Genomic DNA, 21,151 nt, shown 5'->3' with positions numbered 1-21,151 from the left:
ACAGTCTTTGGTTTCACTAAGGACCATGATTTTGTTTTGCACCAATATCGGGGTTATTGATTTATTAAATTTTTGTTTATTGTATATTATCAATGCGCATTTTGTTCACAAGCCTGTTACGAAGTAAGGATTTTATTTTTCCATGGCTAGTACATATGGCAATTAAACATTATTTGTGTACAAACTCCATACTGGCAGCACCTGATGATGCCCATATCAATATTAATCTCCAATCAACAATATTTAAAACTGAAAAATACAGAGAGCAAAAGCATTTAATTTGATTAAATATCGTATACATTTTAATGTTATTAATAAAACTTAACTGCATGATGTTATTTTGTAGAGTTTCCTATAATTATGCCTTGAGAAGCAAGTATTGATTGAAGTGGGTAAGCGGGGATGAAGGAGAATCTTATCAAATATTTACTGAGCCCAAACATTACATTCAGAGTTAGTCAGATTTTTCTTAATTGATTAATGTCTTTGGCATCTGCCAAGCCCGGCATCTAGGGTCCATCTCTAATTATCCTTGAGGAAGGTGGTGGGCCACTTTCTTCTTACATGGCCCTTGACCTTCTAGTGAAGATGCTCCTGCAGTGCTGTTGGGGAGGGAGTTCCAGAATTGTGCTAAGCTGAGTGATTCGAGTAGGTTATTGGTGCGTTAGGGCCACTTGGTTGCTGTGTTATAGGTGCCACAGGTAGATTGGTAAACCGGATTAGTGTAGATGGCTGCCTGATGGTCGGCTTTGAAGGGGCCAGGCAATTATATAGTCAACGAAGGAGCATTCAACCATGCTGTACGTCACACAATGTTCCTATATCATTGGATCTTTACAACACCCACTTCTATAAAGCTGTGGTCTTAGCAACCCACAAGTGTAACATGAATCCTGTATTGGTAGTAGAACTACAAATCTACCAAGAAAAATAAGGAAGGAAAATGTATGGCCTACCCTTGTTATCCCAGACCCCTTTATAACGGACTTTGGTTATAGCGGACGGAGTGGCCCCACAGTAATCAGACACCACTGTCCTTTCAAGAACACAGGCTGCTAGTTACACTGTGGGTGGCCATAGAAATTGACAAGCATTTTCTTTGATCCACACGTGTGCAATAATACTGTTTAGCAATGCGACAAACAGCCTTTAGTAGTTTTAGCTTGCAGCAAAAATATATATTTTTAGCTGTTAAGAAGAACATTGTATTTTTAAATAAATTGTCATTTTATGGAGTGGCCGCTAGGTGGTTGGAGCGAATCCGTAATGGTTATAGCGGACAATCAGCAATAAGAGACACTATTCCCACCCTCCCACCCCATGGGGTTATTGTTCATGTCTCTGGGGTGATAAATATTACTACCTAGGCAAGTATCAGAGGTTAGCTCCCATATAAGCATCCTTTATTGAAGGAGACACAAGGAACTGCAAACGCTGGTTTAGAAAAAAGACACAACGTGCTGGACTGGGTCAGGGAGCAACTCTGGAGAATTGGATAGCTGACATTTCAGGTCAAAATGTCACCTATCCAGATTCTCCAGAGATGCTGCTAGATCTGTTGAGTTACTCTATCACTTTGTAACCTTTGGAAGGCACTGTGGTGCAGTGGTAGAGCTGTTGCCTCACAGTGCAAGAGTGCAAGAATCCTTACTACAGGTGCGGTCTCTAGTAGTTTCAGAGTTTGTATGTTCTCCCTGTGACCGCGTGGGTTTTCTCTGTGTTTTCCGGTTTTCTCTTACACTCCAAAGACGTGCGGGTTTGTAGGTTAATTGGCTTCTGTAAACTGCCGCTAGTGTGTAGGATACGAAAGTGGGATAACATAGAACTAGTGTACTGGTGATCAATTGTCATCATGAACTCAGTGGGCTGAAGGGCCTGTTTCAAAGCTGTATCTTTCAACAAAACTAAAATCCTTATTCAAGGCAATCAACTCTGAACTAACTACATTATTTGGTACAATAATGTGTCACAAATCAAATTACATGTTAACTTGTTCTCATACGTGTACATGCACTGATATACATCTCAATATTCAAATCTTTAGACTTTACTTTAGACATTCAGCGCAGAAACAGGCCCTTTGGCCCACCGAGCCTGTGCCGACTAACGATCCCCGTACACTAGTATTATCTTGGGACAATTTACAATTTTACCAAAGCCAATTAACCTGCAAACCTGTATATCTTTGGAGTACAGGAGGAAACTGGAGCACCCGGAGAAAATTCACACAGTCACAGGGAGAACGTACAAACTCCATACAGACAGCACCCGGGTCTCTGGCGCTGTAAGGTAGCAACAACTCCAGCTTTTTGTGTCTATCTCCGATTTAAACCAGCATCTGCAGTTCCTTCGTACACAACTCTGCCACTGTGCCGCCCCTAAATCATTATAAAGAATTTCAAGTGGAACATATAATGGACAGTTACCACCCATTTTATATTCTTGTCATTTATTAAAATAATTCCCCCTAATGTTAGATGGGGGCTATATCATAAATCATAGAAATAGCTCATTCAGCCTATTATTTGTGGATAACACATCACCAGCAAACACGTTCCTCTTAATTGTTCATGCTTAATTTTGCACTTAGGAAACCATATAGGTTAAAACACTGTCACATTTATAATGAGATCATGGTAAAATTGAAAAAACACAAACTCTGCCCTGAAATAAAACAAGGTATTGTAGATAACAATAATTGAAAATAAAGACTGGAAATAATGAAATAGTCAGCTAATCAGAGAGCATATATAGACAAAAACAAGTTAACACCCTGAACTTTGTGGTCGATAGTAAAATGATGACAGGGAGAGAAAGTGATCATGGTTCAGCTCACTGAGCATCACCAAAGCTGCCTGATCAGTTAAGTACTGACCAAGCATTGTGCTGCTTTGCAGTGGAAAGTGCAGTATGAAAATCATGAACAGAAATAGGCAAGAGCCCACTTGGAAAGAAACTTAATAGTGAATTGTAAATTACCAGTATACACATTAATAATTTAACAAGTGAAATGAATAAATGTAATAATCTCTAATTTAATATATTTTCTTATAATGTGAAAAATGCAGGTTAGACCAGCATTCATTGTCCATCTGTGTTGGCGATACTCTGCATTCTAATAGTACTTTAGCAAAGGTACTACCAACACGCTCTTAGCAGAAAGTTGGGGTCATAGGGATCATAGAGGTATAGAGCATGGAAACAGGCTCTTCAGCCCACCGACATACAGGGCTAGTCCCGTTTGCCTGCATTTGGCCCACATTCCGTCCTATCGATATATCTGTGCAAATGTCTTTTAAAAGTCATATTTGTACCTGCATCTATAGCTTCTTCTGGCAACTCTTTCCAGATACGGATTACACCATGAATAAAAACGTCACTGCTGAAAACCTCTTAAATGTCTCCCCTCTCATCTTCTGATTGAAGAAGGGTTCCATCCCGAAATGTCACCTATTCCTTTTCTCCAGATGTGCTACCTGACCAACAGAGTTGCTCCCGCACTTTGTGTCTATCTTTGGTATAAACCAGCATATGAAGCTCCTTCTACAATTGGCTTATGGATTTACCTAGGCAAGCTACTTTCTCCTAAGTTGAAGGGAAGGTTTGTCAGTCAGTGGGTCACTGTGTGTGCTGCAGGTGACTGCACCGATGGGCTAGCTGTGCCTGGGTGTAAGCTGGGATAGCAATCGTCCTAAGACTCAAGGATGGCTTCACACTGACCTTGACCCCAAACCATTTTCAATGGTGTAAAAGGATGTGAGTTAGGTATCAGCTCATGCTAAAGGCAGAATGACTTCCAGCTATCCTAGAGAAATGAGTCATTCTCTGTGACATAGATTCACAGTTTAGCTTAGAGATAGGGCTTGGAAAGAGGGTTTTCAGCCCACCGAGTCCACACCCACCAATGAACACCCACCAATGATACACTAGTTCTAGTCCTAGATATTAGGGCCAATTTACAGAAGCTAATTAAGAAATGTCACCAATTCTTTCTCTCCAGAGATGTTGCCTGTCCTGCTGTCATAGTAGCTTCAATCCACAAACCTGCACGTATCTTTGGAATGTGGGATGAAATCGGAGTACCCAGAGAAAACCGATATGGATCAGAGAGAACGTGCAAACTCCGCACACAGAACACCCATAGTCAGGAGCGAACCAGGATCTCTGGAGTTGTAAGGCAACAACTCTACTGCTGCGCCACTGGGCAGTAATGCTGTAAAAGCAAGCACTAAGGACTAGTGATGTTAACACACACTCACACTGTCCTACAAAGAGTGCAGAGAAAAGTGCTCTTCAAAGGAAGTAGGACAAAAGTGGGGCACCACTTGACTTCACGCCCTTAAAGGAAGAGTCAAGAGAGTCAAGAATGTTTTATTGTTAAATGTCCCAGATTGAACAATAAAATGTTCAAGAAGGAACTGCAGATGCTGGAAAATCGAAGGTATAACCATATAACAATTACAGCACGGAAACAGGCCATCTCGGCCCTACAGGTCCGTGCCGAACAACTTTTTACCCTTAGTCCCACCTGCCAGGTAGACAAAAGTGCTGGAGAAACTCAGCGGGTGAGGCAGCATCTATGGAGCCAAGGAAATAGGCAACGTTTTGGGCCAAAACCCTTCTTCAGACTGATGCAGGGTGGGGGTGGGGGGGAAGAAGAAAGGAAGAGGAGGAGCCAGAGGGCTGAGGGAGAACTGAGAAGGGGTGGAGACAGCAAGGGCTACTGGAAATTGAAGAAGTCAATGTTCAAGCCGCTGGGGTGCAGACTGCCCAAGTGGAATATGAGGTGCTGCTCCTCTAATTTCCAGTGGTGCTCACTCTGGCCATGGAGGAGGCCCAGGACAGAAGGGTCAGATTCTGAATGGGAGGGGGAGTTGAAGTGCTGAGCCACAGGGAGATTAGGTTGATTAATATGGACCGAGCGGAGGTGTTCGGCGAAACGATCGCCAAGCCTACGCTTAGTCTCACCGATGTAGATCAGCAGACATCTAGAGCAGCGGATGCAATAGATGAGGTTGGAGAAGGTGCAGGTGAACCTCTGTCACACCTTGAATGACTGCTTGGGTCTTTGAATAGAGTCGAGGAGGGAGGTAAAGCGATAAGTGTAGCATCTCCTGCGGTTGCTGGGGTGCCCGGGGAGGGGGTGGTGTGGGTGGGAAGGGAAGAATTGATCAGGGAGTTACGGAGGGAGCGGTCTTTGCGGAAAGCAGACAGGGGAGGAGATGGGAAGATGTGGCGAGTGGTGGGGTCATGTTGGAGGTGGCGAAAATGACGGAGGACTAATTGTTGTATGTGACGGCTAGTGGGGTGAAAGGTGAGGACTAGGGGGACTCTGCCCTTGTTCCAAGTGGGGGGATGGGGAGAGAGCAGTGTTGCGGGGTATTGAAGAGACCCTGGTGAGAGCCTTATCTATAGTAGGGGAGGGGAACCCCGTTCCCTGAAGAATGAGGACATTTCCGTTGCCCTGGTGTGGAACACCTCATCCTGGGAGCAGATGCGGCGTAGACGGAGGAATTGGGAGTAGGGGATGGAGTCCTTACAGGAAGCAGGGTGGGAAGAAGTGTAGTCTAGATAGCCATGGGAGTCAGTTGGTTTATAGTGGATGTGAGTCAAAAGTCTATCTCCTGCGATGGAGATAGTGAGGTCAAGAAATGGTAGGGGAAGTGTCAGAAATGGTCCAGGTGTATTTGAGTGCCGGATGGAAGTTAGTGGCGAAGTTGATGAAGTCAGTGAGTTGTGTGTGGGTGCAGGAGGTGGCACCAATGCAATCGTCGATGTAGCAGAGGTAGAGGTCGGGGATGGGGCCCTGGTACGTCTCGAACAAGGATTGTTCGACGTACCCTACAAAGAGGCAGGCATTGCGGTGTCCCATGTGCGTGCCCATAGCTGCGCCTTGTATTTGGAGGAAATGGGAGGAGTCAAACGAAAAGTTACTAAGGGCAAGGACCAGCCCCGCTAGGCGGAGGAGAGTATCAGTGGATGGGTATTGGTTGGTTCTCCGGTCGAGGAAGAACCGGAGGGCTTTGAGACCCTCCTGATGGGGGGTGGAGGTGTAGAGTGACTGGACATCCATGGTGAAGATGAGGGGATGGGGGCCTAGAGAATGGAATGCCTGGAGACGACAGAGAGTGTCTGAGGTGCCTTGAACATAAGTCGGGAGGGATTTAACCAGGGGGGATAGGAGTCGAGGTATGTGGAAATAAGTTCGGTAGGGCACAAACAGGCAGAGACAATGGGTCTACCAGGACAGTCAGGTTGGTGGACTTTGTGGAGAAGGTAAAATTGGGCCGTGCGGGGCTGGGGAACGTTGAGGTTGGAGGCTTGGGGGGGGGGGGGTAGGGAGCAGGAGTGGATGAAGTCAGTGATGGTGCTAGAGATAGTGGCCTGGTGCTCGTCTGTGGGGTCATGGTCCAGGGATAAGTAGGAGGTGTCTGAAAGTTGGCGCGTGGCCTCAGCTTTGTAGAGATCAGCGCACCAGACTACCACGGCACCTCCCTTGTCGCCGGGTTTGATAACCCAGTCTGGGTGGTTGCGGAGTGAGTCGATGGCTGTACGTTCAGGGGGGGAGAGGTTAGAGTGAGACAGGGGAGTGGAGAAGTTGAGGCGGTTGATGTCCCACTGACAGTTTAAAATAAAAAGGTCTAAAGCCGGAAGATGGCCATGTGGGGGGGGGGGGGGTCCAAGAGGAGGGGGTCTGTTGGAGATGGGACAAGGGATCAACAATGGGGGGGCGTGGACTCATTCCCACGGAAAAACGCTGTGAGGTGTCGGTAGAAGAGCTCCAAGTCGTGGCGGGCGCGGAACTCAATGAGGTGGGGACGGAGGGGGACAAAGGTAAGGCCTCCACTGAGGACAGACCGTTTGGTGTCGGAGAGGGCGAGGTTGGGGGGGATGGTGAACACACGACAGGGATGGGGGTTGGGGGCGGAGGAAGGCAGGTAAGTGGACTGAGGCTGAGACGATGTCTGGTGGGGGGGGGGGGGTAGTGGGTGGTCAGGGAGGAGGGGGGATGAAGACTGTAGTGTGGGTGGGGAAGAGCTGGGATCACATGGTTTGAGAGGGATGGGGAAGACCCAGAGGAACAGCCGCTGATCTCCCGGTGGCTCAGCACTTCAACTCCCCCTCTCATTCCGAATCCGACCTTTCTGGCCTGGGCCTCCTCCATGGCCAGAGTGAGCACCACCGTAAATTGGAGGAGCAGCACCTCATATTCCACTTGGGCAGTTTATACCACAGCGGCTTGAACATTGACTTCTCCAATTTCCGGTAGCCCTTGCTGTCTCCTCCCCTTCTCAGCCCTCTGGCTCCTCCTCTTCCTTTCCTCCCCCCCCCCCACCCCACCCTGCATTAATCTGAAGAAGGATCTCGACCAGAAACGTTGCCTATTTCCTTCGCTCCATAGATGCTGCCTCCTCACCCGCTGAGTTCCTCCAGCATTTTTGTCTACCTTAGACCAATAAAATTCTTACTTGCAGCAGTACAATAGAATATGTAAACATAGTACACTGTAAATAATATAATAAACGATTAAAAAAAGTTCAGTGCGTGTGAATATATATATATACATATATAATCTAAATTTTAAAATTAAAATATATAAGAAAAGGAAAACTCCGGGGATTGGGATGTTGTCAGTAGTTTGCACTCGGGTTCACCTTGGTCCTGATACTGGAGCCCTGAATGGAGGGAGGGCACGCCAAATTCTCTTCTATTTACTGTCGGGAATCTCCCCACAGATCCCCGGCCAGTGAGCAAGTTATCGCTTCTCATTTCAAAGCCGAGGGGCATTCAGGATCATTTACCAATGAATGGAGATTATTTATTCATACGTTTTTGGAGCTTCGGGTAAACCTCTTTGACAGCCAGGCAACGTGGCTGTGAAAGTTCCCCGCGTCCTGTTTGTGGAAGGCGCTCACTCCGACCACATTGTACCATTACAGCATTGAAGGCTCACACCGCGGATGCTTTATCGTCGTTTCCGGATAGGTACACGAGGGACGAAGCTCCGGATAACGTTGTACCAATTTCAGAGTTCAGCACCAATGGCCATACGCCATTATAAAATCTAACGTTCGCTCCTTCGATGCGAACCACACGGGCTACAATGTCCCTCCGTGAGACAACAAGTTATGCTTATGCCTTCTCATAAGACACACTGCAACACTCCTCAAATAGAGCCTAATTCCCATCCGATGCAAACCAGAAATAAACCTGCCTGTGGAACATTGCATCATAGAAAGAAGCGGCGTAAAATAGATTTGTCGGAAGAAACTGCAGATACTGGTCTAAACCGAAGATAGACACAAAATGTAATTCAGCGGGCCAGAGAGCATCTCTGGAGAAAAGGAATAGACGTTTCGGGTCGAGACCCTTCTTCAGAAAACGAGGTCATCATTTTTTTGGGGAGTTTCCCATTTAGTCTCTCTAAACTATGATTTATCCGTTTTGCTGAGAATTCTTTCCGTTTAACGATTTATCTCATTCGCTTTGATAGATTACCAGTCTCTCTGTTTTCAGCCAGACCATATTTAACTGATCACAACTCTAACTATTTAAAACATCATTCCATCTGTCTTAGGTCTGTGTTGTCTGCTGTACTAATCCTCCATCAGATCTCAAAGTAACACTCCAAGAACAACTCCAGCTGTATATGAACCTCATCCTTCAACAAGCTCCCTGGATCACAAAGCCAGCGTGCCCGGGTCTAAAACGGAAAGGGTACAGATGTTAGCGGATCCGCCAACATTCCTTGGATTCTGGAGAGGACGCGAGGATGAGAAACATATATACAGTGTCCTCCATAATGTTTGGGACAAAGACCCATCATTTATTTATTTGCCTCTGTACTTCACAATTTGAGATTTGTAATATAAAAAAATCACATGTGGTTAAAGTGTACATTGTCAGATTTTAATAAAGGCCATTTTTATACATTTTGGTTTCACTGTGTAGAAATTACTGCTGTGTTTATACATAGTCCCCCCATTTCAGGGCACCATAATGTTTGGGACACATGTCTTCACAGGTGTTTGTAATTGCTTAGGTGTGTTTAATTGCCTCCTTAAAGCAGGTATAAGAGAGCTTTCAGAATCTAGTCTTTTCTCCAGTCTTTCCATCACCTTAGCAAACTTTTATTGTTCTTTATCAACACGAAGACCAAAGTTGCGCCAATGAAAGTCAAATAAGCCATTATGAAACTGAGAAACAAGAATAAAACTATTAGAGATATTAGCCAACCCTTAGGCTTACCAAAATCAACTGTTTGGAACATAATTTTTTTGGCCTTCCATCACAGCAATGTGATGGATGTTTATGTAAATTATGTTGTGTCTTGGGTCTATTTGTTTGTAATGTATAGCTGCAGAAACGACATTTCGTTTGGACCTCAAGGGGTCCAAATGACAATAAATTGAATTGAATTGTATTGTATTGTAATTAAGAAGAAAGGTGAGTTTACTAATCGCAAAAGGACTGCAGGCCAAGGAAGACCTCCACAGCTGATAGAAGAATTCTCTCTAATTCCCAAACACCTGTCCGACAGATCAGAAACACTTTTCAGGAGTCAGGTGTGGATTTGTTAATGACCACTGTCTGCAGAAGGCTTCATGAACAGAAATACAGAGGCTACACTGAAAGAAGCAAACCATTGGTTAGCCGCAAAAATAGGATGGCCAGGTTACAGTTTGCCAAGAAGTACTTAAAAGAGCAGCCACAGTTCTGGAAAAATGTCTTGGGGACAGATGAGACGAAGATTAATTTATATGAATGATGGCAAGAGCAAAGTATGGAGGTGAGAAGGAACTGCCCAAGATCCAAAGCATACCACCTCATCTGTGAAACACGGTGGTGGGGGTGTTATGGCCTGGGCATGTATGGCTGCGGAAGGTACTGGTTCACTTATGTAAATTGATGATACAACTGCTGATGGTCGTATAATGAATTCTGAAGTGTATAGACACATCCTATCTGCACAAGTTCAAACAAATTCCTCACAACACATTGGCCAGCCGTTCATTCTACAGCAAGACAATGATCCCAAACATACTGCTAAAGGAGTTTTTCATAACCAAAAGATGGTCAATTCTTGAGCGGCCAAGTCAATCACCCGATCTGAACCCAATTGAGCATGCCTTTTATATGCTGAAGAGAAAACTGAAGGGGACTAGCTCCCAAAACAAGCATGCTAAAGATGGCTGCAAAACAGGCCTGGCAGAGCATCACCAGAGAAGACACCCAGCAACTGGTGATGTCCATGAATTGCAGATGTCAAGCAGTCATTGCATGCAAAGCATATGCAACAAAATACTAAACATGCTACTTTCATTTACATGACATTCCTGTGTCCCAAACATTATGGTGCCCTGAAATGGGGGGACTATGTATAAACACAGCTGTAATTTCGACATGGTGAAACCAAAATCTATAAAAATGGCCTTTATTAAAATATGACAATGTGCACTTTAACCACATGCGATTTTTTTCTATCACAAATCTTAAATTGTGGAGTACAGAGCCAAATAAATAAATGATGGATCTTTGTCCCAAACATTATGGAGGGCACTGTAGGTTTGGCAAGTGGTTAGGAAATTGGCAGATGGTGCATGATGTGGGGAAGTGTGAAATTATCTACTTCTGTAAAAAAGAATGAAAAGGGAAATATTAGTTAAATGTATCTGTATTACAACATATTATTAAGAAAGGGATCTGGGGGTCCCTGTACATATGACACTAAACAGCTGTGGTGTAGGAAGGAACTGCAGATGCTGGTTTAAACCGAAGATAGGCATAAAAATGCTGGAGTATCTCAGCGGGACAGGCAGCATCTCTGGAGAGAAGTAATGGGTGACGTTTCAGGTCGAGATTCTCCTTCAGACTCACAGTTAAATAGTTGCATGCAGAAACATAGAAAACATAGAAAATAGGTGCAGGAGTGGGCCATTCGGCCCTTCGAGCCTGCACCGCCATTCAATATGATCATGGCTGATCATCAGTTAAACAGAAACAGCAAGTAATTAGGATGGTTGATAGAATGGTGGCCTTCATTATAAGGGCTACCCAGTATAAAACTAGACCCGTTTTGATGCAGCTTAACAGTGTGTTGGTGAGACAAGAAACAGAATACTGTTACCTAAAATTGGAAAATTCAATGTTTTTTTACAAGGACGCGTATCTTCCTTTAGTTGGCCATGTCACTGGAATTCTCTTCCTCACAGTGATGTGGAATTAAAATTAATGAATATATTCGTTAGAGATTGACAGAGGGTTGAACTGAACTGGACCAGCATAGAACGGTTAGCGGGCGGGAAAGTGGTGTTGAAAGAGGAACACGATGGGTGGGGGCGGGGGGGCGGTCTGGTCTATACCTACTCTCGATTCTGAAAAGACTACTTGAAAAGGCATATATGAGTAATTGCAATAGTCGAACTAACGGAAAGTATCACGATGAATGGAAGTTCTTCCTTTCAGGGGAACTCACGAAATATTCCGCTATACGCTCGCTTTCGCTAAGCATGCTTCAAACATCACTCCAGAGATGCTGCCCGTCCCGCTGAGTTACTCCAACTTTTTGTGTCTATCTTTGCTTTAAAGTTTCAACGGCTATAGAGCAGATACCACGACTCCCGGAAGGACATGGTCGGGACCCTTCTTCCTTTAGCAGGTTCACAGATGCTGTCTGATTTACTGAGTTCCTCCAGCACATTGTTTCTTGCTCAAAGATCTCAGCGCCTGCATTCTCATGTCTTCAAAAAAAAAAGCCCGCCTTTTTCATCACATATATTTTCTCAGCAAACCGAATTCTAGATTTATTGCACGATTTATCAAAATGCATTCATAAAAGTACACATTGAAATAACATATGGTAAAAAAACATAGCATCGTGCTATTTTTCTAAAAGGCTACATTGCTACAACCGAGTTGCAGATTTCCAATGAAAAGTAATAATTAAATTCACAATCTATCATTGCATCGAGACTGTGGTCAGATTTTATACACGTTAGACATTCAACAATGCAGTTAAATATTGGGACAAACTTCAAGATAGCTTTGAAACGTTAAAACGCTTACCTTTGAGGAGTGGAGGGAGAGACTTCGATTCGGGACACCTTTTGATAGTTGTGAAACGTGGTGAAATGATATGTGGATTTCTCTGGATCAGCCTCCACTGGATGAAAGAAGTGAGATTCCAATTAGAAATGTTGGTGAGGCAGGTTATTCTTGCGTTGTGCTGATCGGTTTTATGGAGGAATAACAGTCTTCCGTCGTTGCCTCGGCAGCACTCGCGATAGCACGGCCACGCATTCAATGGCAAAGCGCTCGTCAGAATGGCCAACACTGAGCGAAGTGACTGAGGTTGAGATTCATCGGGTTGTTTCACTTTAGGCAAAGTGGAAAAAATGAACTGTGGTCGCTCTGAATATAACCAATAGAATAAATTGAGGGAAATTATTTTAGTTGAGGAAAATCAAATCCGAACAGTCGGAGGTAGAGCTAAGTATTAGTAAGGGGTGGAGTAATATTGATCACAGTACAGTTCAAAGGTTCAAAGGTATTTTATTGCCATTTAAGGAACAGTGAAACTCAATTTACCATAGACATACCAGAAAAAGCAAAAAGACACACAACTACATAAAAGTTAACATAAAGATCCACCACAATGGATTCCCCACATTCCTCACTGTGATGGAAGGCAATATAGTCTAATTTTCTTCCTCTTTATCCTCCCGCGGCCGGGGCAGTCAAACCATCTGCAGTCGGGACGAGCGAAGCTTCCGCAACCGGCGAGCGAAGCTTCCGCAACCGGCGATCGAAGCTCCTGCGGTTGAAGCTCCCGAAATCGGTCCCTAACCAAGAGACCGCGAGTTCCACGATGTTAAGTCCTCATGGGGCTTTTTCACGGGGCGACTTAACGCAAGAGTTAACCAGAGTTTAACATCGTGGGAACCTCGTGCGATAACAGTACGGCATTCGTGGACCACCGTGGACCACCGTGGCGCTAACGGCAGGTAATCGTGTAACTTGGTGACTCGGGAGAAAATTCAAGCAAGTTTGAATTTCTCCAAGAGTGACTTGTACACTTGTGGTTGAGCATTGCAACATTATATGAACGTAGTGGCCAGTGCGATATCCGTGCGATATCCGTAATAACTCTTGCGGTTACCATGGGAACTCCTGCGAACGGTGAACCCGGAAGCTGGACAGAGGGGACAGAAGGTGAGTAAAAATTGTCTTCTGTGGGATTGAATTTAAAAAATAAAGATTTGCATCCGCATATGGACATCAACTTATTCATGAGTTATGTTAATGAGATTCAAGAATCTTTAAAAGGAACTTTACTGAAAGGTCCCGCATTTTTAGGGTCCGTGAGAAATTTTTCACATGTACTTCTTTGAGAGATACAGCTCGGAGTCCTCGCCGACTAGCGATCGATGCCTTTCCGAAGCAGGGACCGGAACGCTACCAATCAATGTTCTCCAGAGACCCGTGTAAGGAGTGAACTGCACATGCTGGTTTAAGCCGAAGACAGACACAAAAAGCTGGAGTAACTCAGCGAGTCAAGCAGCAAGTCAAGCAGCATCTCTGGAGAAAAATAGGTGATGTTTCGGGACGAGACACATCTTCAGACTCAATTCCGATTAGGATGTCTGAAGAAGGGTTCCGATTCGAATCCCCCCCCCCCCCCCCACCCCCAACTCCCACCCACACACACAAATGCTGGAGAAACTCAGCGGGTGCAGCAGCATCTATGGAACGAAGGAAATAGGCAACGTTTCGGCCCGAAAAGTTGCCTATTTCTTGTGCATGTGTCGGAAGGAACAGCAGATGCCGGTTTAAAGAGAATGCTGGAGTAACTCGACGGCAGGCAGCATCTCTGGGGAGAAGGAATGGGTGACATTTCGGGTCGAGACCCTTCTGATATGCTGCTTGTCCCGCTGAGCAACATGTTGTGTCTATCTTCATTTTAATCCAGCATCTGCAGTTCCTTCCTGGCCGAACCCGATTGAAAGATGAGAGGCTGGGCGATAGAGCACTGAGTGTGACAAGGATCAGGCTTCAGTAAGCAAAGTAAAGAGAGGTGGCAACGTTATGGAAATGAAGCGGGTAATCCGAGTGATGGCGAGACGGTATCCTCTAATGTGTCGGGAAGAACTGTAGATGTTGGTTTGCGCCGATGATAGACACAGTAATACTGGAGACAGACATAAAATACTGGACGGGCAGCATCTGGATAAAAGGAATGGGTGACGTTTCGGGACGAGACTCTGAAGAAGGGTCTCGAACCGAAACGTCACACATTCCTTCTCTCCAGAGATGCTGCCCGTCCCGCTGTGTTACTCCAGCATTTCGTGTCTATCTTCCGTATGCTCTGTGATGGTCATCTCGGAGTCAAGTGGCAACTCTGGTCTGTAGACACGATGAACTGCAGATGCAGGAATCACGAGCAAAACACAGAGCGTTGGACGAGCCTGACCCTTTGAGTTCCTCCATCACTTTGTGTTGAAGTCAGGTCTGGACATTGCTTGGCTCAGTCTCAGGCGCCGGCTAACTAGGAAGGTCGAGTCAAAGTCCAGCACTAACACTCAAGAAATAACGTTTGCGGCCTGATGTTCCCAATATTTAATTGAAATCATCAATAAAGTAAATAAATAGATACCGGTCTAATCAGTATCTACGGGATTGGACAGGCTAGATGCAGGAAGAATGTTCCCGATGTTGGGGGAGTCCAGAACCAGGGTCCCAGTTTTACAGTCTTCATTTACTGGCGGCGGGTGTCTGTCACTAAAACAGGCAGGTGAGATTTCACATCCACCTTGTGTGTGCCTCTCTCTCTCTCTCCCTCCCTCCCTCTTACACAGGCTGAGAGACTCTGCCTCTGTGAGTGTACGTCTCTTTCTCCCCCTCTCCCACACACAGTAAGACCGAGGTACTGTGCTCAGTCCATCTGTGTCTCCCACATACACAGTAAAACATGTCTCCAAATGAGCCAATTCAACCAAGGGAGGATATTTATAGTGTGTGAAAAAAAAGTGACATCATTTGTGCCATGTGATGATTTAACAACACTTCACAATGTTCATTCAAGATTTAACGGGAAAGCTCGGGAGACGAACAAGTCACTCGCACAAATAACAGAAATGCCGAGTACCGTGGGAACTCTTTATCTACCCCCCGTTATATCGTGTGATATCGTGTTAGACCACGACCACTTCACTCTGGTTACATCTTGCGTCAAGTCGCCCCGTGAAAAAGCCGCATCAGGCTCCCATGGTTGGAGCTCCGAGGTCGATCCCCGACAGGGACTGCCAGCTCCACGATGTTAAGTCCTGCAGGCTACCACGGTTGGAGCTCCCAAAGTCGATCCCCAACAAGAGGCCGCCAGTACGCACGGAGATACATATTGTTAATGTAGTGTATAAGACAAATCAGGAAATTAATGGTGCGTGTAACAATGGGTGTACAATAATAATGGAGGACTTTAATAGTGCACTAATAATGGAGTACTTTAATTACATATGTGTTGTGCAAACTGGCAGCAGTACTATGGAGGTTGAATCCAAGGACTGCATCAGAGATAAGTTCAGAAATCACAGGAGCAGAATTACGCCATTCGGCCCATTCATTCAAGGCTGATCTATCTTTCTCTCTCAACCCCATTCTCTTGCCTTTTCGTCATAGCCTTTGACATCCTTACTAAGCAAGAACCTGTAAATCTCTGCTTTTAAATACTCAATGCTTCTATAGCCATCTGTACCAATGATTTCCCCAGATTCACCACCCTCTGGTTAGAGAAATTCATCACCTCCTTTCTAAAGCTATGCCCTTTCATCCTGAGGCTGTGCCCTCTGGTCCTAGACTCTCCCACTGGAGATCACTTTTTGAAACATGGGATAGGAGCAGGAGTATTCACCCCGTGAGATTGCTCTACCATTCAGTAGATCAAAGGTGATCCTCTGTTTCATTATCATATTTATGCTCTCTCCCTATACCCTGTGATGTCTTTTGCATTTGGAAATCTATACATCTCCTCCTTAAATATATGTTCAGCATCTTGAACTTCAGCGCTTCCATAGTAAAGAGTTTCCACTGGTTCACTATCCATTATCCACTATTTTCATAAGTGATAAGAGCAGAATTAGGCCATTCTCCTGCCTTCTCACATAACCCCTGGCGCCCGTACTAATCACAAATATATCTCTGCCTTAAAAATATCCATTGACTTGGCCTCCACAGTTTTCTGTTGCAATGCATTCCACAGGTTCATCAACCTCTGACTAAATACATTACTCCTCATCTCCTTCCTCAAGAAATATCCTTTAATAGTAAGATTAAACGAGAACTTACCAGTTTGAAGTTTGATCTGTATTTTATGAGGAGTTACGATGAGGGATTACGTGAAGAAGCCCGCTAGGACGCATGCGTGTCATTCTTCAAAGCAGCGGTGTGAATTCACAGATAACTGTAATGACTAAACATAGGCCTCTAAACATTAGAGAAGAGGTACCAGTTAAGTATATGATCAGGGTGGGAACGGAGGGCACGTAATCCCTCATCGTAACTCCTCATAAAATAGAGATCAAACTTCAAACTGGTAAGTTCTCATTTAATCTTACTATTTTACTTCGGAATCACGTGAGTGACTACGTGAAGATTTCAAAGCTCTGTGATTTCATGCCGTGGAAACGAGTCCATGCACACGTCTGCCTTGACTGTGGGAGGAATAGTGTTAGCATAATTGCACATGATTCGTTATTGAAATCATAAAATTTATTAACACAAATTATAACCCCATTTATGGGTTTTTAAATTAATTTACAGAATTTAAAGTTTTTTCTGCAAATGTTCCAGTTTTCCTCACTGGCTTATTATAAAATAACTGGAAAGTTCTTTCCCCTGACCATCCTGCTGCTTCGAGGACTTGGTCCATGGGCACATCCAGTTGTACTGCTGCCAATGTAGCTGCAGCCCTGGTGGAATGAGATTTGAAAACGTTAGTATCCACCCCAGCCTGCGTCAGTACCTGTTTCAGCCATCTCGAGATCGTCTGGACCGTCACTTTTTTGTGAGGTTTCTTATGGCTGATCAGCAGTCCCTTCTCATTGCCTCTTAGGATTTTTGTTTTCTCCATGTATAGTGATAGATGTTTAACTATACAGAGGCGGTCATCTGCAGGGTATGACCTAAATTGGATATTGAGGCCTGCTGATCCCTGTCTGTTCTGTTTTACTAGTTCGTAAATATGGAACGTAATATCGTCAGGTGAGGAGGTTATGTTGTCCAGTCTGAGTTTGTGCAGTGACTGAACCCTCTGTGCCGTGACCAGTGCCATTAACATGACTGTTTTTAACGTTAGTCTGTATAGGGACAGGGTAGATGCTGGTGACCAGTTCCTGAGTGCTTTCAGGACAATGCTTACATCCCATATATGGGAGTACCTGGTTTTTGGGGGGTTTGTGTTAAATATTCCCCTCATGAGCTTGGTTACCAGAGGGTGAGTCCCTACCGTGTAACGCTCTGTCCCTTGCCATACGTATGTCGACAGGGCACTTCTGGCGCTGTTGATGGCACTGTAGTTGAGCCCCTCATCATAGTGGAGGCATGCCAGATATTCCAGAACAGATGGGATGTTGATATTTCTGTTGGTGATTTTGTTCTTATGGCAGTATGTTTCCCACTTTCTGATGTAGACCAGATATTGTTTCTTGGTTGATTCTCTTTGGGCCGCCGAGATGATGTTTGCTGTTCGGTCCGTGAGTCCCAGTTGTAGAAGCGGTGTCTTTAAACTCTACAAATTAACAGGTTCAAGCTTTTATGGCTTGGATGGCTATCCCCTGTCACGGGATGTAGTAGTAGATCTGGTCTGTGTGGGATTGTAATACATGGTTCTAATACCATGTTTTGCACCACTGGGAACCATGGTTGAGTAGGCCAATCGGGTACTACCAAAATACCAGACGCAGAGTCTTGTTGTATTTTCCTTAATACCCGACTGATGAGGCAGAAGGGAGGGAATGCGTAAATAAACCATTTCCCCCAATGCAACGAAAATGCATCTGTGGCCGCTGCCCCAGGGTCTGGTTCCCATGAAACATAGTTAGATATCTGGTTGTTTAGTCTGGATGCGAAAAGATCGATATCCGGTGTACCATATTTTGCTGTAATATCAGAAAACACTGTTTTGTTTAACATCCATTCGGTGTTTTCATTAAATTTGCGTGACCTGGTGTCTGCCACTAAATTTAGTCTCCCTGGTAGGTAAGTGGCTGATATCCAAATATTTCTCTGGATGCACCATTGCCAAATTGAATTAGCGAGATTGTCACATGATATCGATTTGTTGCCGCCCATGTGGTTGATGTATGCTACCACAGTGGTATTGTCTATTTGTAATCTAACATGCTGGTGGTGTGATCCAGTACAATATGACTTAAGGCCATGAAATGCACCCAACATTTCCAAGTAGTTTATGCCCAGTGTGAGTAAGAAGGATGCCTCCTGCGCTTTCCATCTACCTCCACAGCTGGTGATGGTATTGGTGGCTCCCCACCCTAGTGCACTGGCATCAGTTTGTAGTACCATCGAAGGGTTACTGACAATGATTGGGTTGGAACAAAGCCAGATGTTATCTATCCACCATTTTAATTCCGTTTTGGCTTGGATTGGTAGTCTCATATGTCTGTCAAAGTGACCTGCATTAATTTTTAGAGCTTGAATTTTGGCTCTCTGTAAGTTTTGGTAATGTAGAGGTCCAAATTGTATGGCTGGGAAAGCAGCCACCATTTTACCAATTACTTTAGCTACCAATCTGATGGATGGGTTTCTGATGTCAATGAGGTTGCTGCATACCTCCATTATTTCTCTGGCCTTTCCCTTAGGTAGTGTCACTGTCATGTGAACTGAATCAATGGTAAATCCCAAGTAGTCCATAGTAGTGGACGGTGTTAGTTTAGATTTAACTGGATGGATGATAAATCCCAGTTGTTCAAACAACTGTTTTGTGGCTGTTACCGTTAGTATGGCCAATTCCAAAGTTATGCCCATAATGAGTATGTCATCTAAATATGCCATAATCATCTGTTTGCGTTTCCGTAGAAACGCTAGGGCTGGTTTCAAGATTTTTGTGAACAGCCTGGGGGCTGATGTTAGACCATTTGGCAGTGCTTTATACTGCCAACTTTGTCCCATCCAGTTGAATTTTAAGTAACATCTGTGGTCACCTAGTATGGGTACTGAATAGTAAGCATCTTTTAAATCGATGCTAGCCATGAAGTACCCTTTGGAAATTAGTTGTTTAGCAGTAACAAAGGTTTCCATTTTAAAGTGAATATATTGTACAAATGTATTCAATTTTGTCAGATCTATGATGATGCGACAACCACCATCTTTTTTGGTTTTGGTAAATATATTGGACACGAATTCTAATGGTTCGTGTCGCGTTAGTTCAATTACACCTTTTATGTAAAGCCGTTCCAGTTCAGCTTGTGCTTCTGTTTTCTCCCTATCAGAGAGCACAAACTTTCGGTTTGGTTTATGTTGGACTGGAGGGCTGTTTTCGTGTATAAACTCTATGGTATATCCCTGGATACTGCTTAAGACGTAAGTATCGGTTGTTAGCATGCTCCATGCATTCAAGAACCAGTATAGCCTTCCCCCAACCTCCATGCTTCCCATATTATTTGGGGAACCAGACCCACCTACGTCCATTGTTACCAGTGGCAGGACTACTTCTTCCTGAAGTTCTTCCGTTGCTGTGCTGGTGCTTGGTTTTTCGGGTTGGTTGCTGGTGTTGTTGGGGTTCCCCGCATTTTCCAGGAAGGCCGGCCTGGGCCATGGTCTAAAAAAGACTCATGTTTAAAGTGCCGTGCCCTCGAGCTCTCACCAGTTCCGCTGGTGGGTGGGTGGGAATGGAAATGGGAGTTAAAATGTTTGGCAATCAATAGATCACGTAGGCCTAGGCGGTCTGAGCACAAGTGTTCAGTGAAAGTCTGCATTAGGTACTTCAGGCTTTTTTGCACTCGTGTCGATTTAAAAAGAATGAACTTTCTTTTATTGTATTACCTATGAGTAGTGTGTTTGCAGACCTGTTATGCTGCAACTAGTAAGAACTAGACTAAGTGGGACACATTGGGTCCCCAATGCAATATTCCACCTCTCCACCCAATTCCAATATTGGTGGCCAGTGGGGGGAGGGGGGAGGGGGGGCTTTCTGGAGTGCTAGTATGGGTATTGTGGGATGAAGGGACTGGTTTCTAGAGGGCTAGTATGGACATTGTGGGCCAAATGGATTCTTGGGGTGACAGCTCAGTCACTCAAGCCTGATGTGCTGGCAGCTCACTCATGGTTTGTGGGCGAGCAGTTGACTCACAGCTATTTCTTGAAATTCCATTTCAAGCAGGGTGCAAGGCCATCAAATTCAGGTGCAGTTTTCCTATGACTTCAAGCAGGGTGCAAGGCCACCAAATTCAAGTGCAGTTTCCCAACCACTTCAAGCAGGGTGCAAGGCCACCAAATTCAAGTGCAGTTTCATACCACTTCAAGCAGGGTGCAGGGCCATCAAACTCGTGCCGTTTCATGCCACTTCAAGCAGGGTGCACGGCCACCAAATGCTAGTGCTGTTTAATGCCATTTCAAGCAGGGTGGAAGGCCACTAAATTCAAGTGCAGTTTCATACCACTTCAAGCAGGGTGCAAGACAGCCAAATTGAAGTGCAGTTTCATACCATTTCATGCAGGGTGCGAGGCCACCACATTAAAATGCAGTTTCATACCATTTCAAGCAGGGTGAAACCACCACAAAACCACCATAAAACCACACAAAACACCACATAAACACCACACTCACAGTTCAGTAGACATTCAGTGTGTTCAGTTGATTCACAGCTCAGACAGAGTCATGACCTCTCTCTCTCCCATCTTGCAGAGACTGAGCCACACCCACACTTCCGGGTTTTATAACCCCCCCCTTCCCACTGGAAGGGGCATGGCCTTCATGGCGTGATGGACAGGAGAGAGATTCGCAACATATTTTTAAACACTAATAGCACTTTTCATTGATGGGAAGAATCCTCTGCACCTGATGAGGGGGGGGGGGGGGACTGAGTAAGATGGCCAAAAATCGCAGCTGTAAGTGGTAGCTTTTTATCTAAAATCAATAT

General features: G+C 44.7%; 1 protein-coding gene across 1 annotated transcript in view; it reads right to left on the bottom strand.

Annotated features, from left to right (window-relative positions):
* Positions 1–12,299, bottom strand: part of LOC116984059 (sodium-coupled neutral amino acid transporter 1-like) — a 54,854-nt gene extending 42,555 nt beyond the window's left edge. The window contains exon 1 of the mRNA XM_033038129.1: positions 12,067–12,299. The gene's annotated coding sequence lies outside the window, so the exon portion shown is untranslated. The remainder of the gene's footprint in view (positions 1–12,066) is intronic.
* Positions 12,300–21,151: the final 8,852 nt, after the last annotated feature.

Source organism: Amblyraja radiata, chromosome 19, assembly GCF_010909765.2.
Source record: "Amblyraja radiata isolate CabotCenter1 chromosome 19, sAmbRad1.1.pri, whole genome shotgun sequence".
In the NCBI taxonomy this organism is placed as follows: domain Eukaryota; kingdom Metazoa; phylum Chordata; class Chondrichthyes; order Rajiformes; family Rajidae; genus Amblyraja; species Amblyraja radiata.
This window is presented reverse-complemented; position numbering and strand designations above follow the sequence as displayed.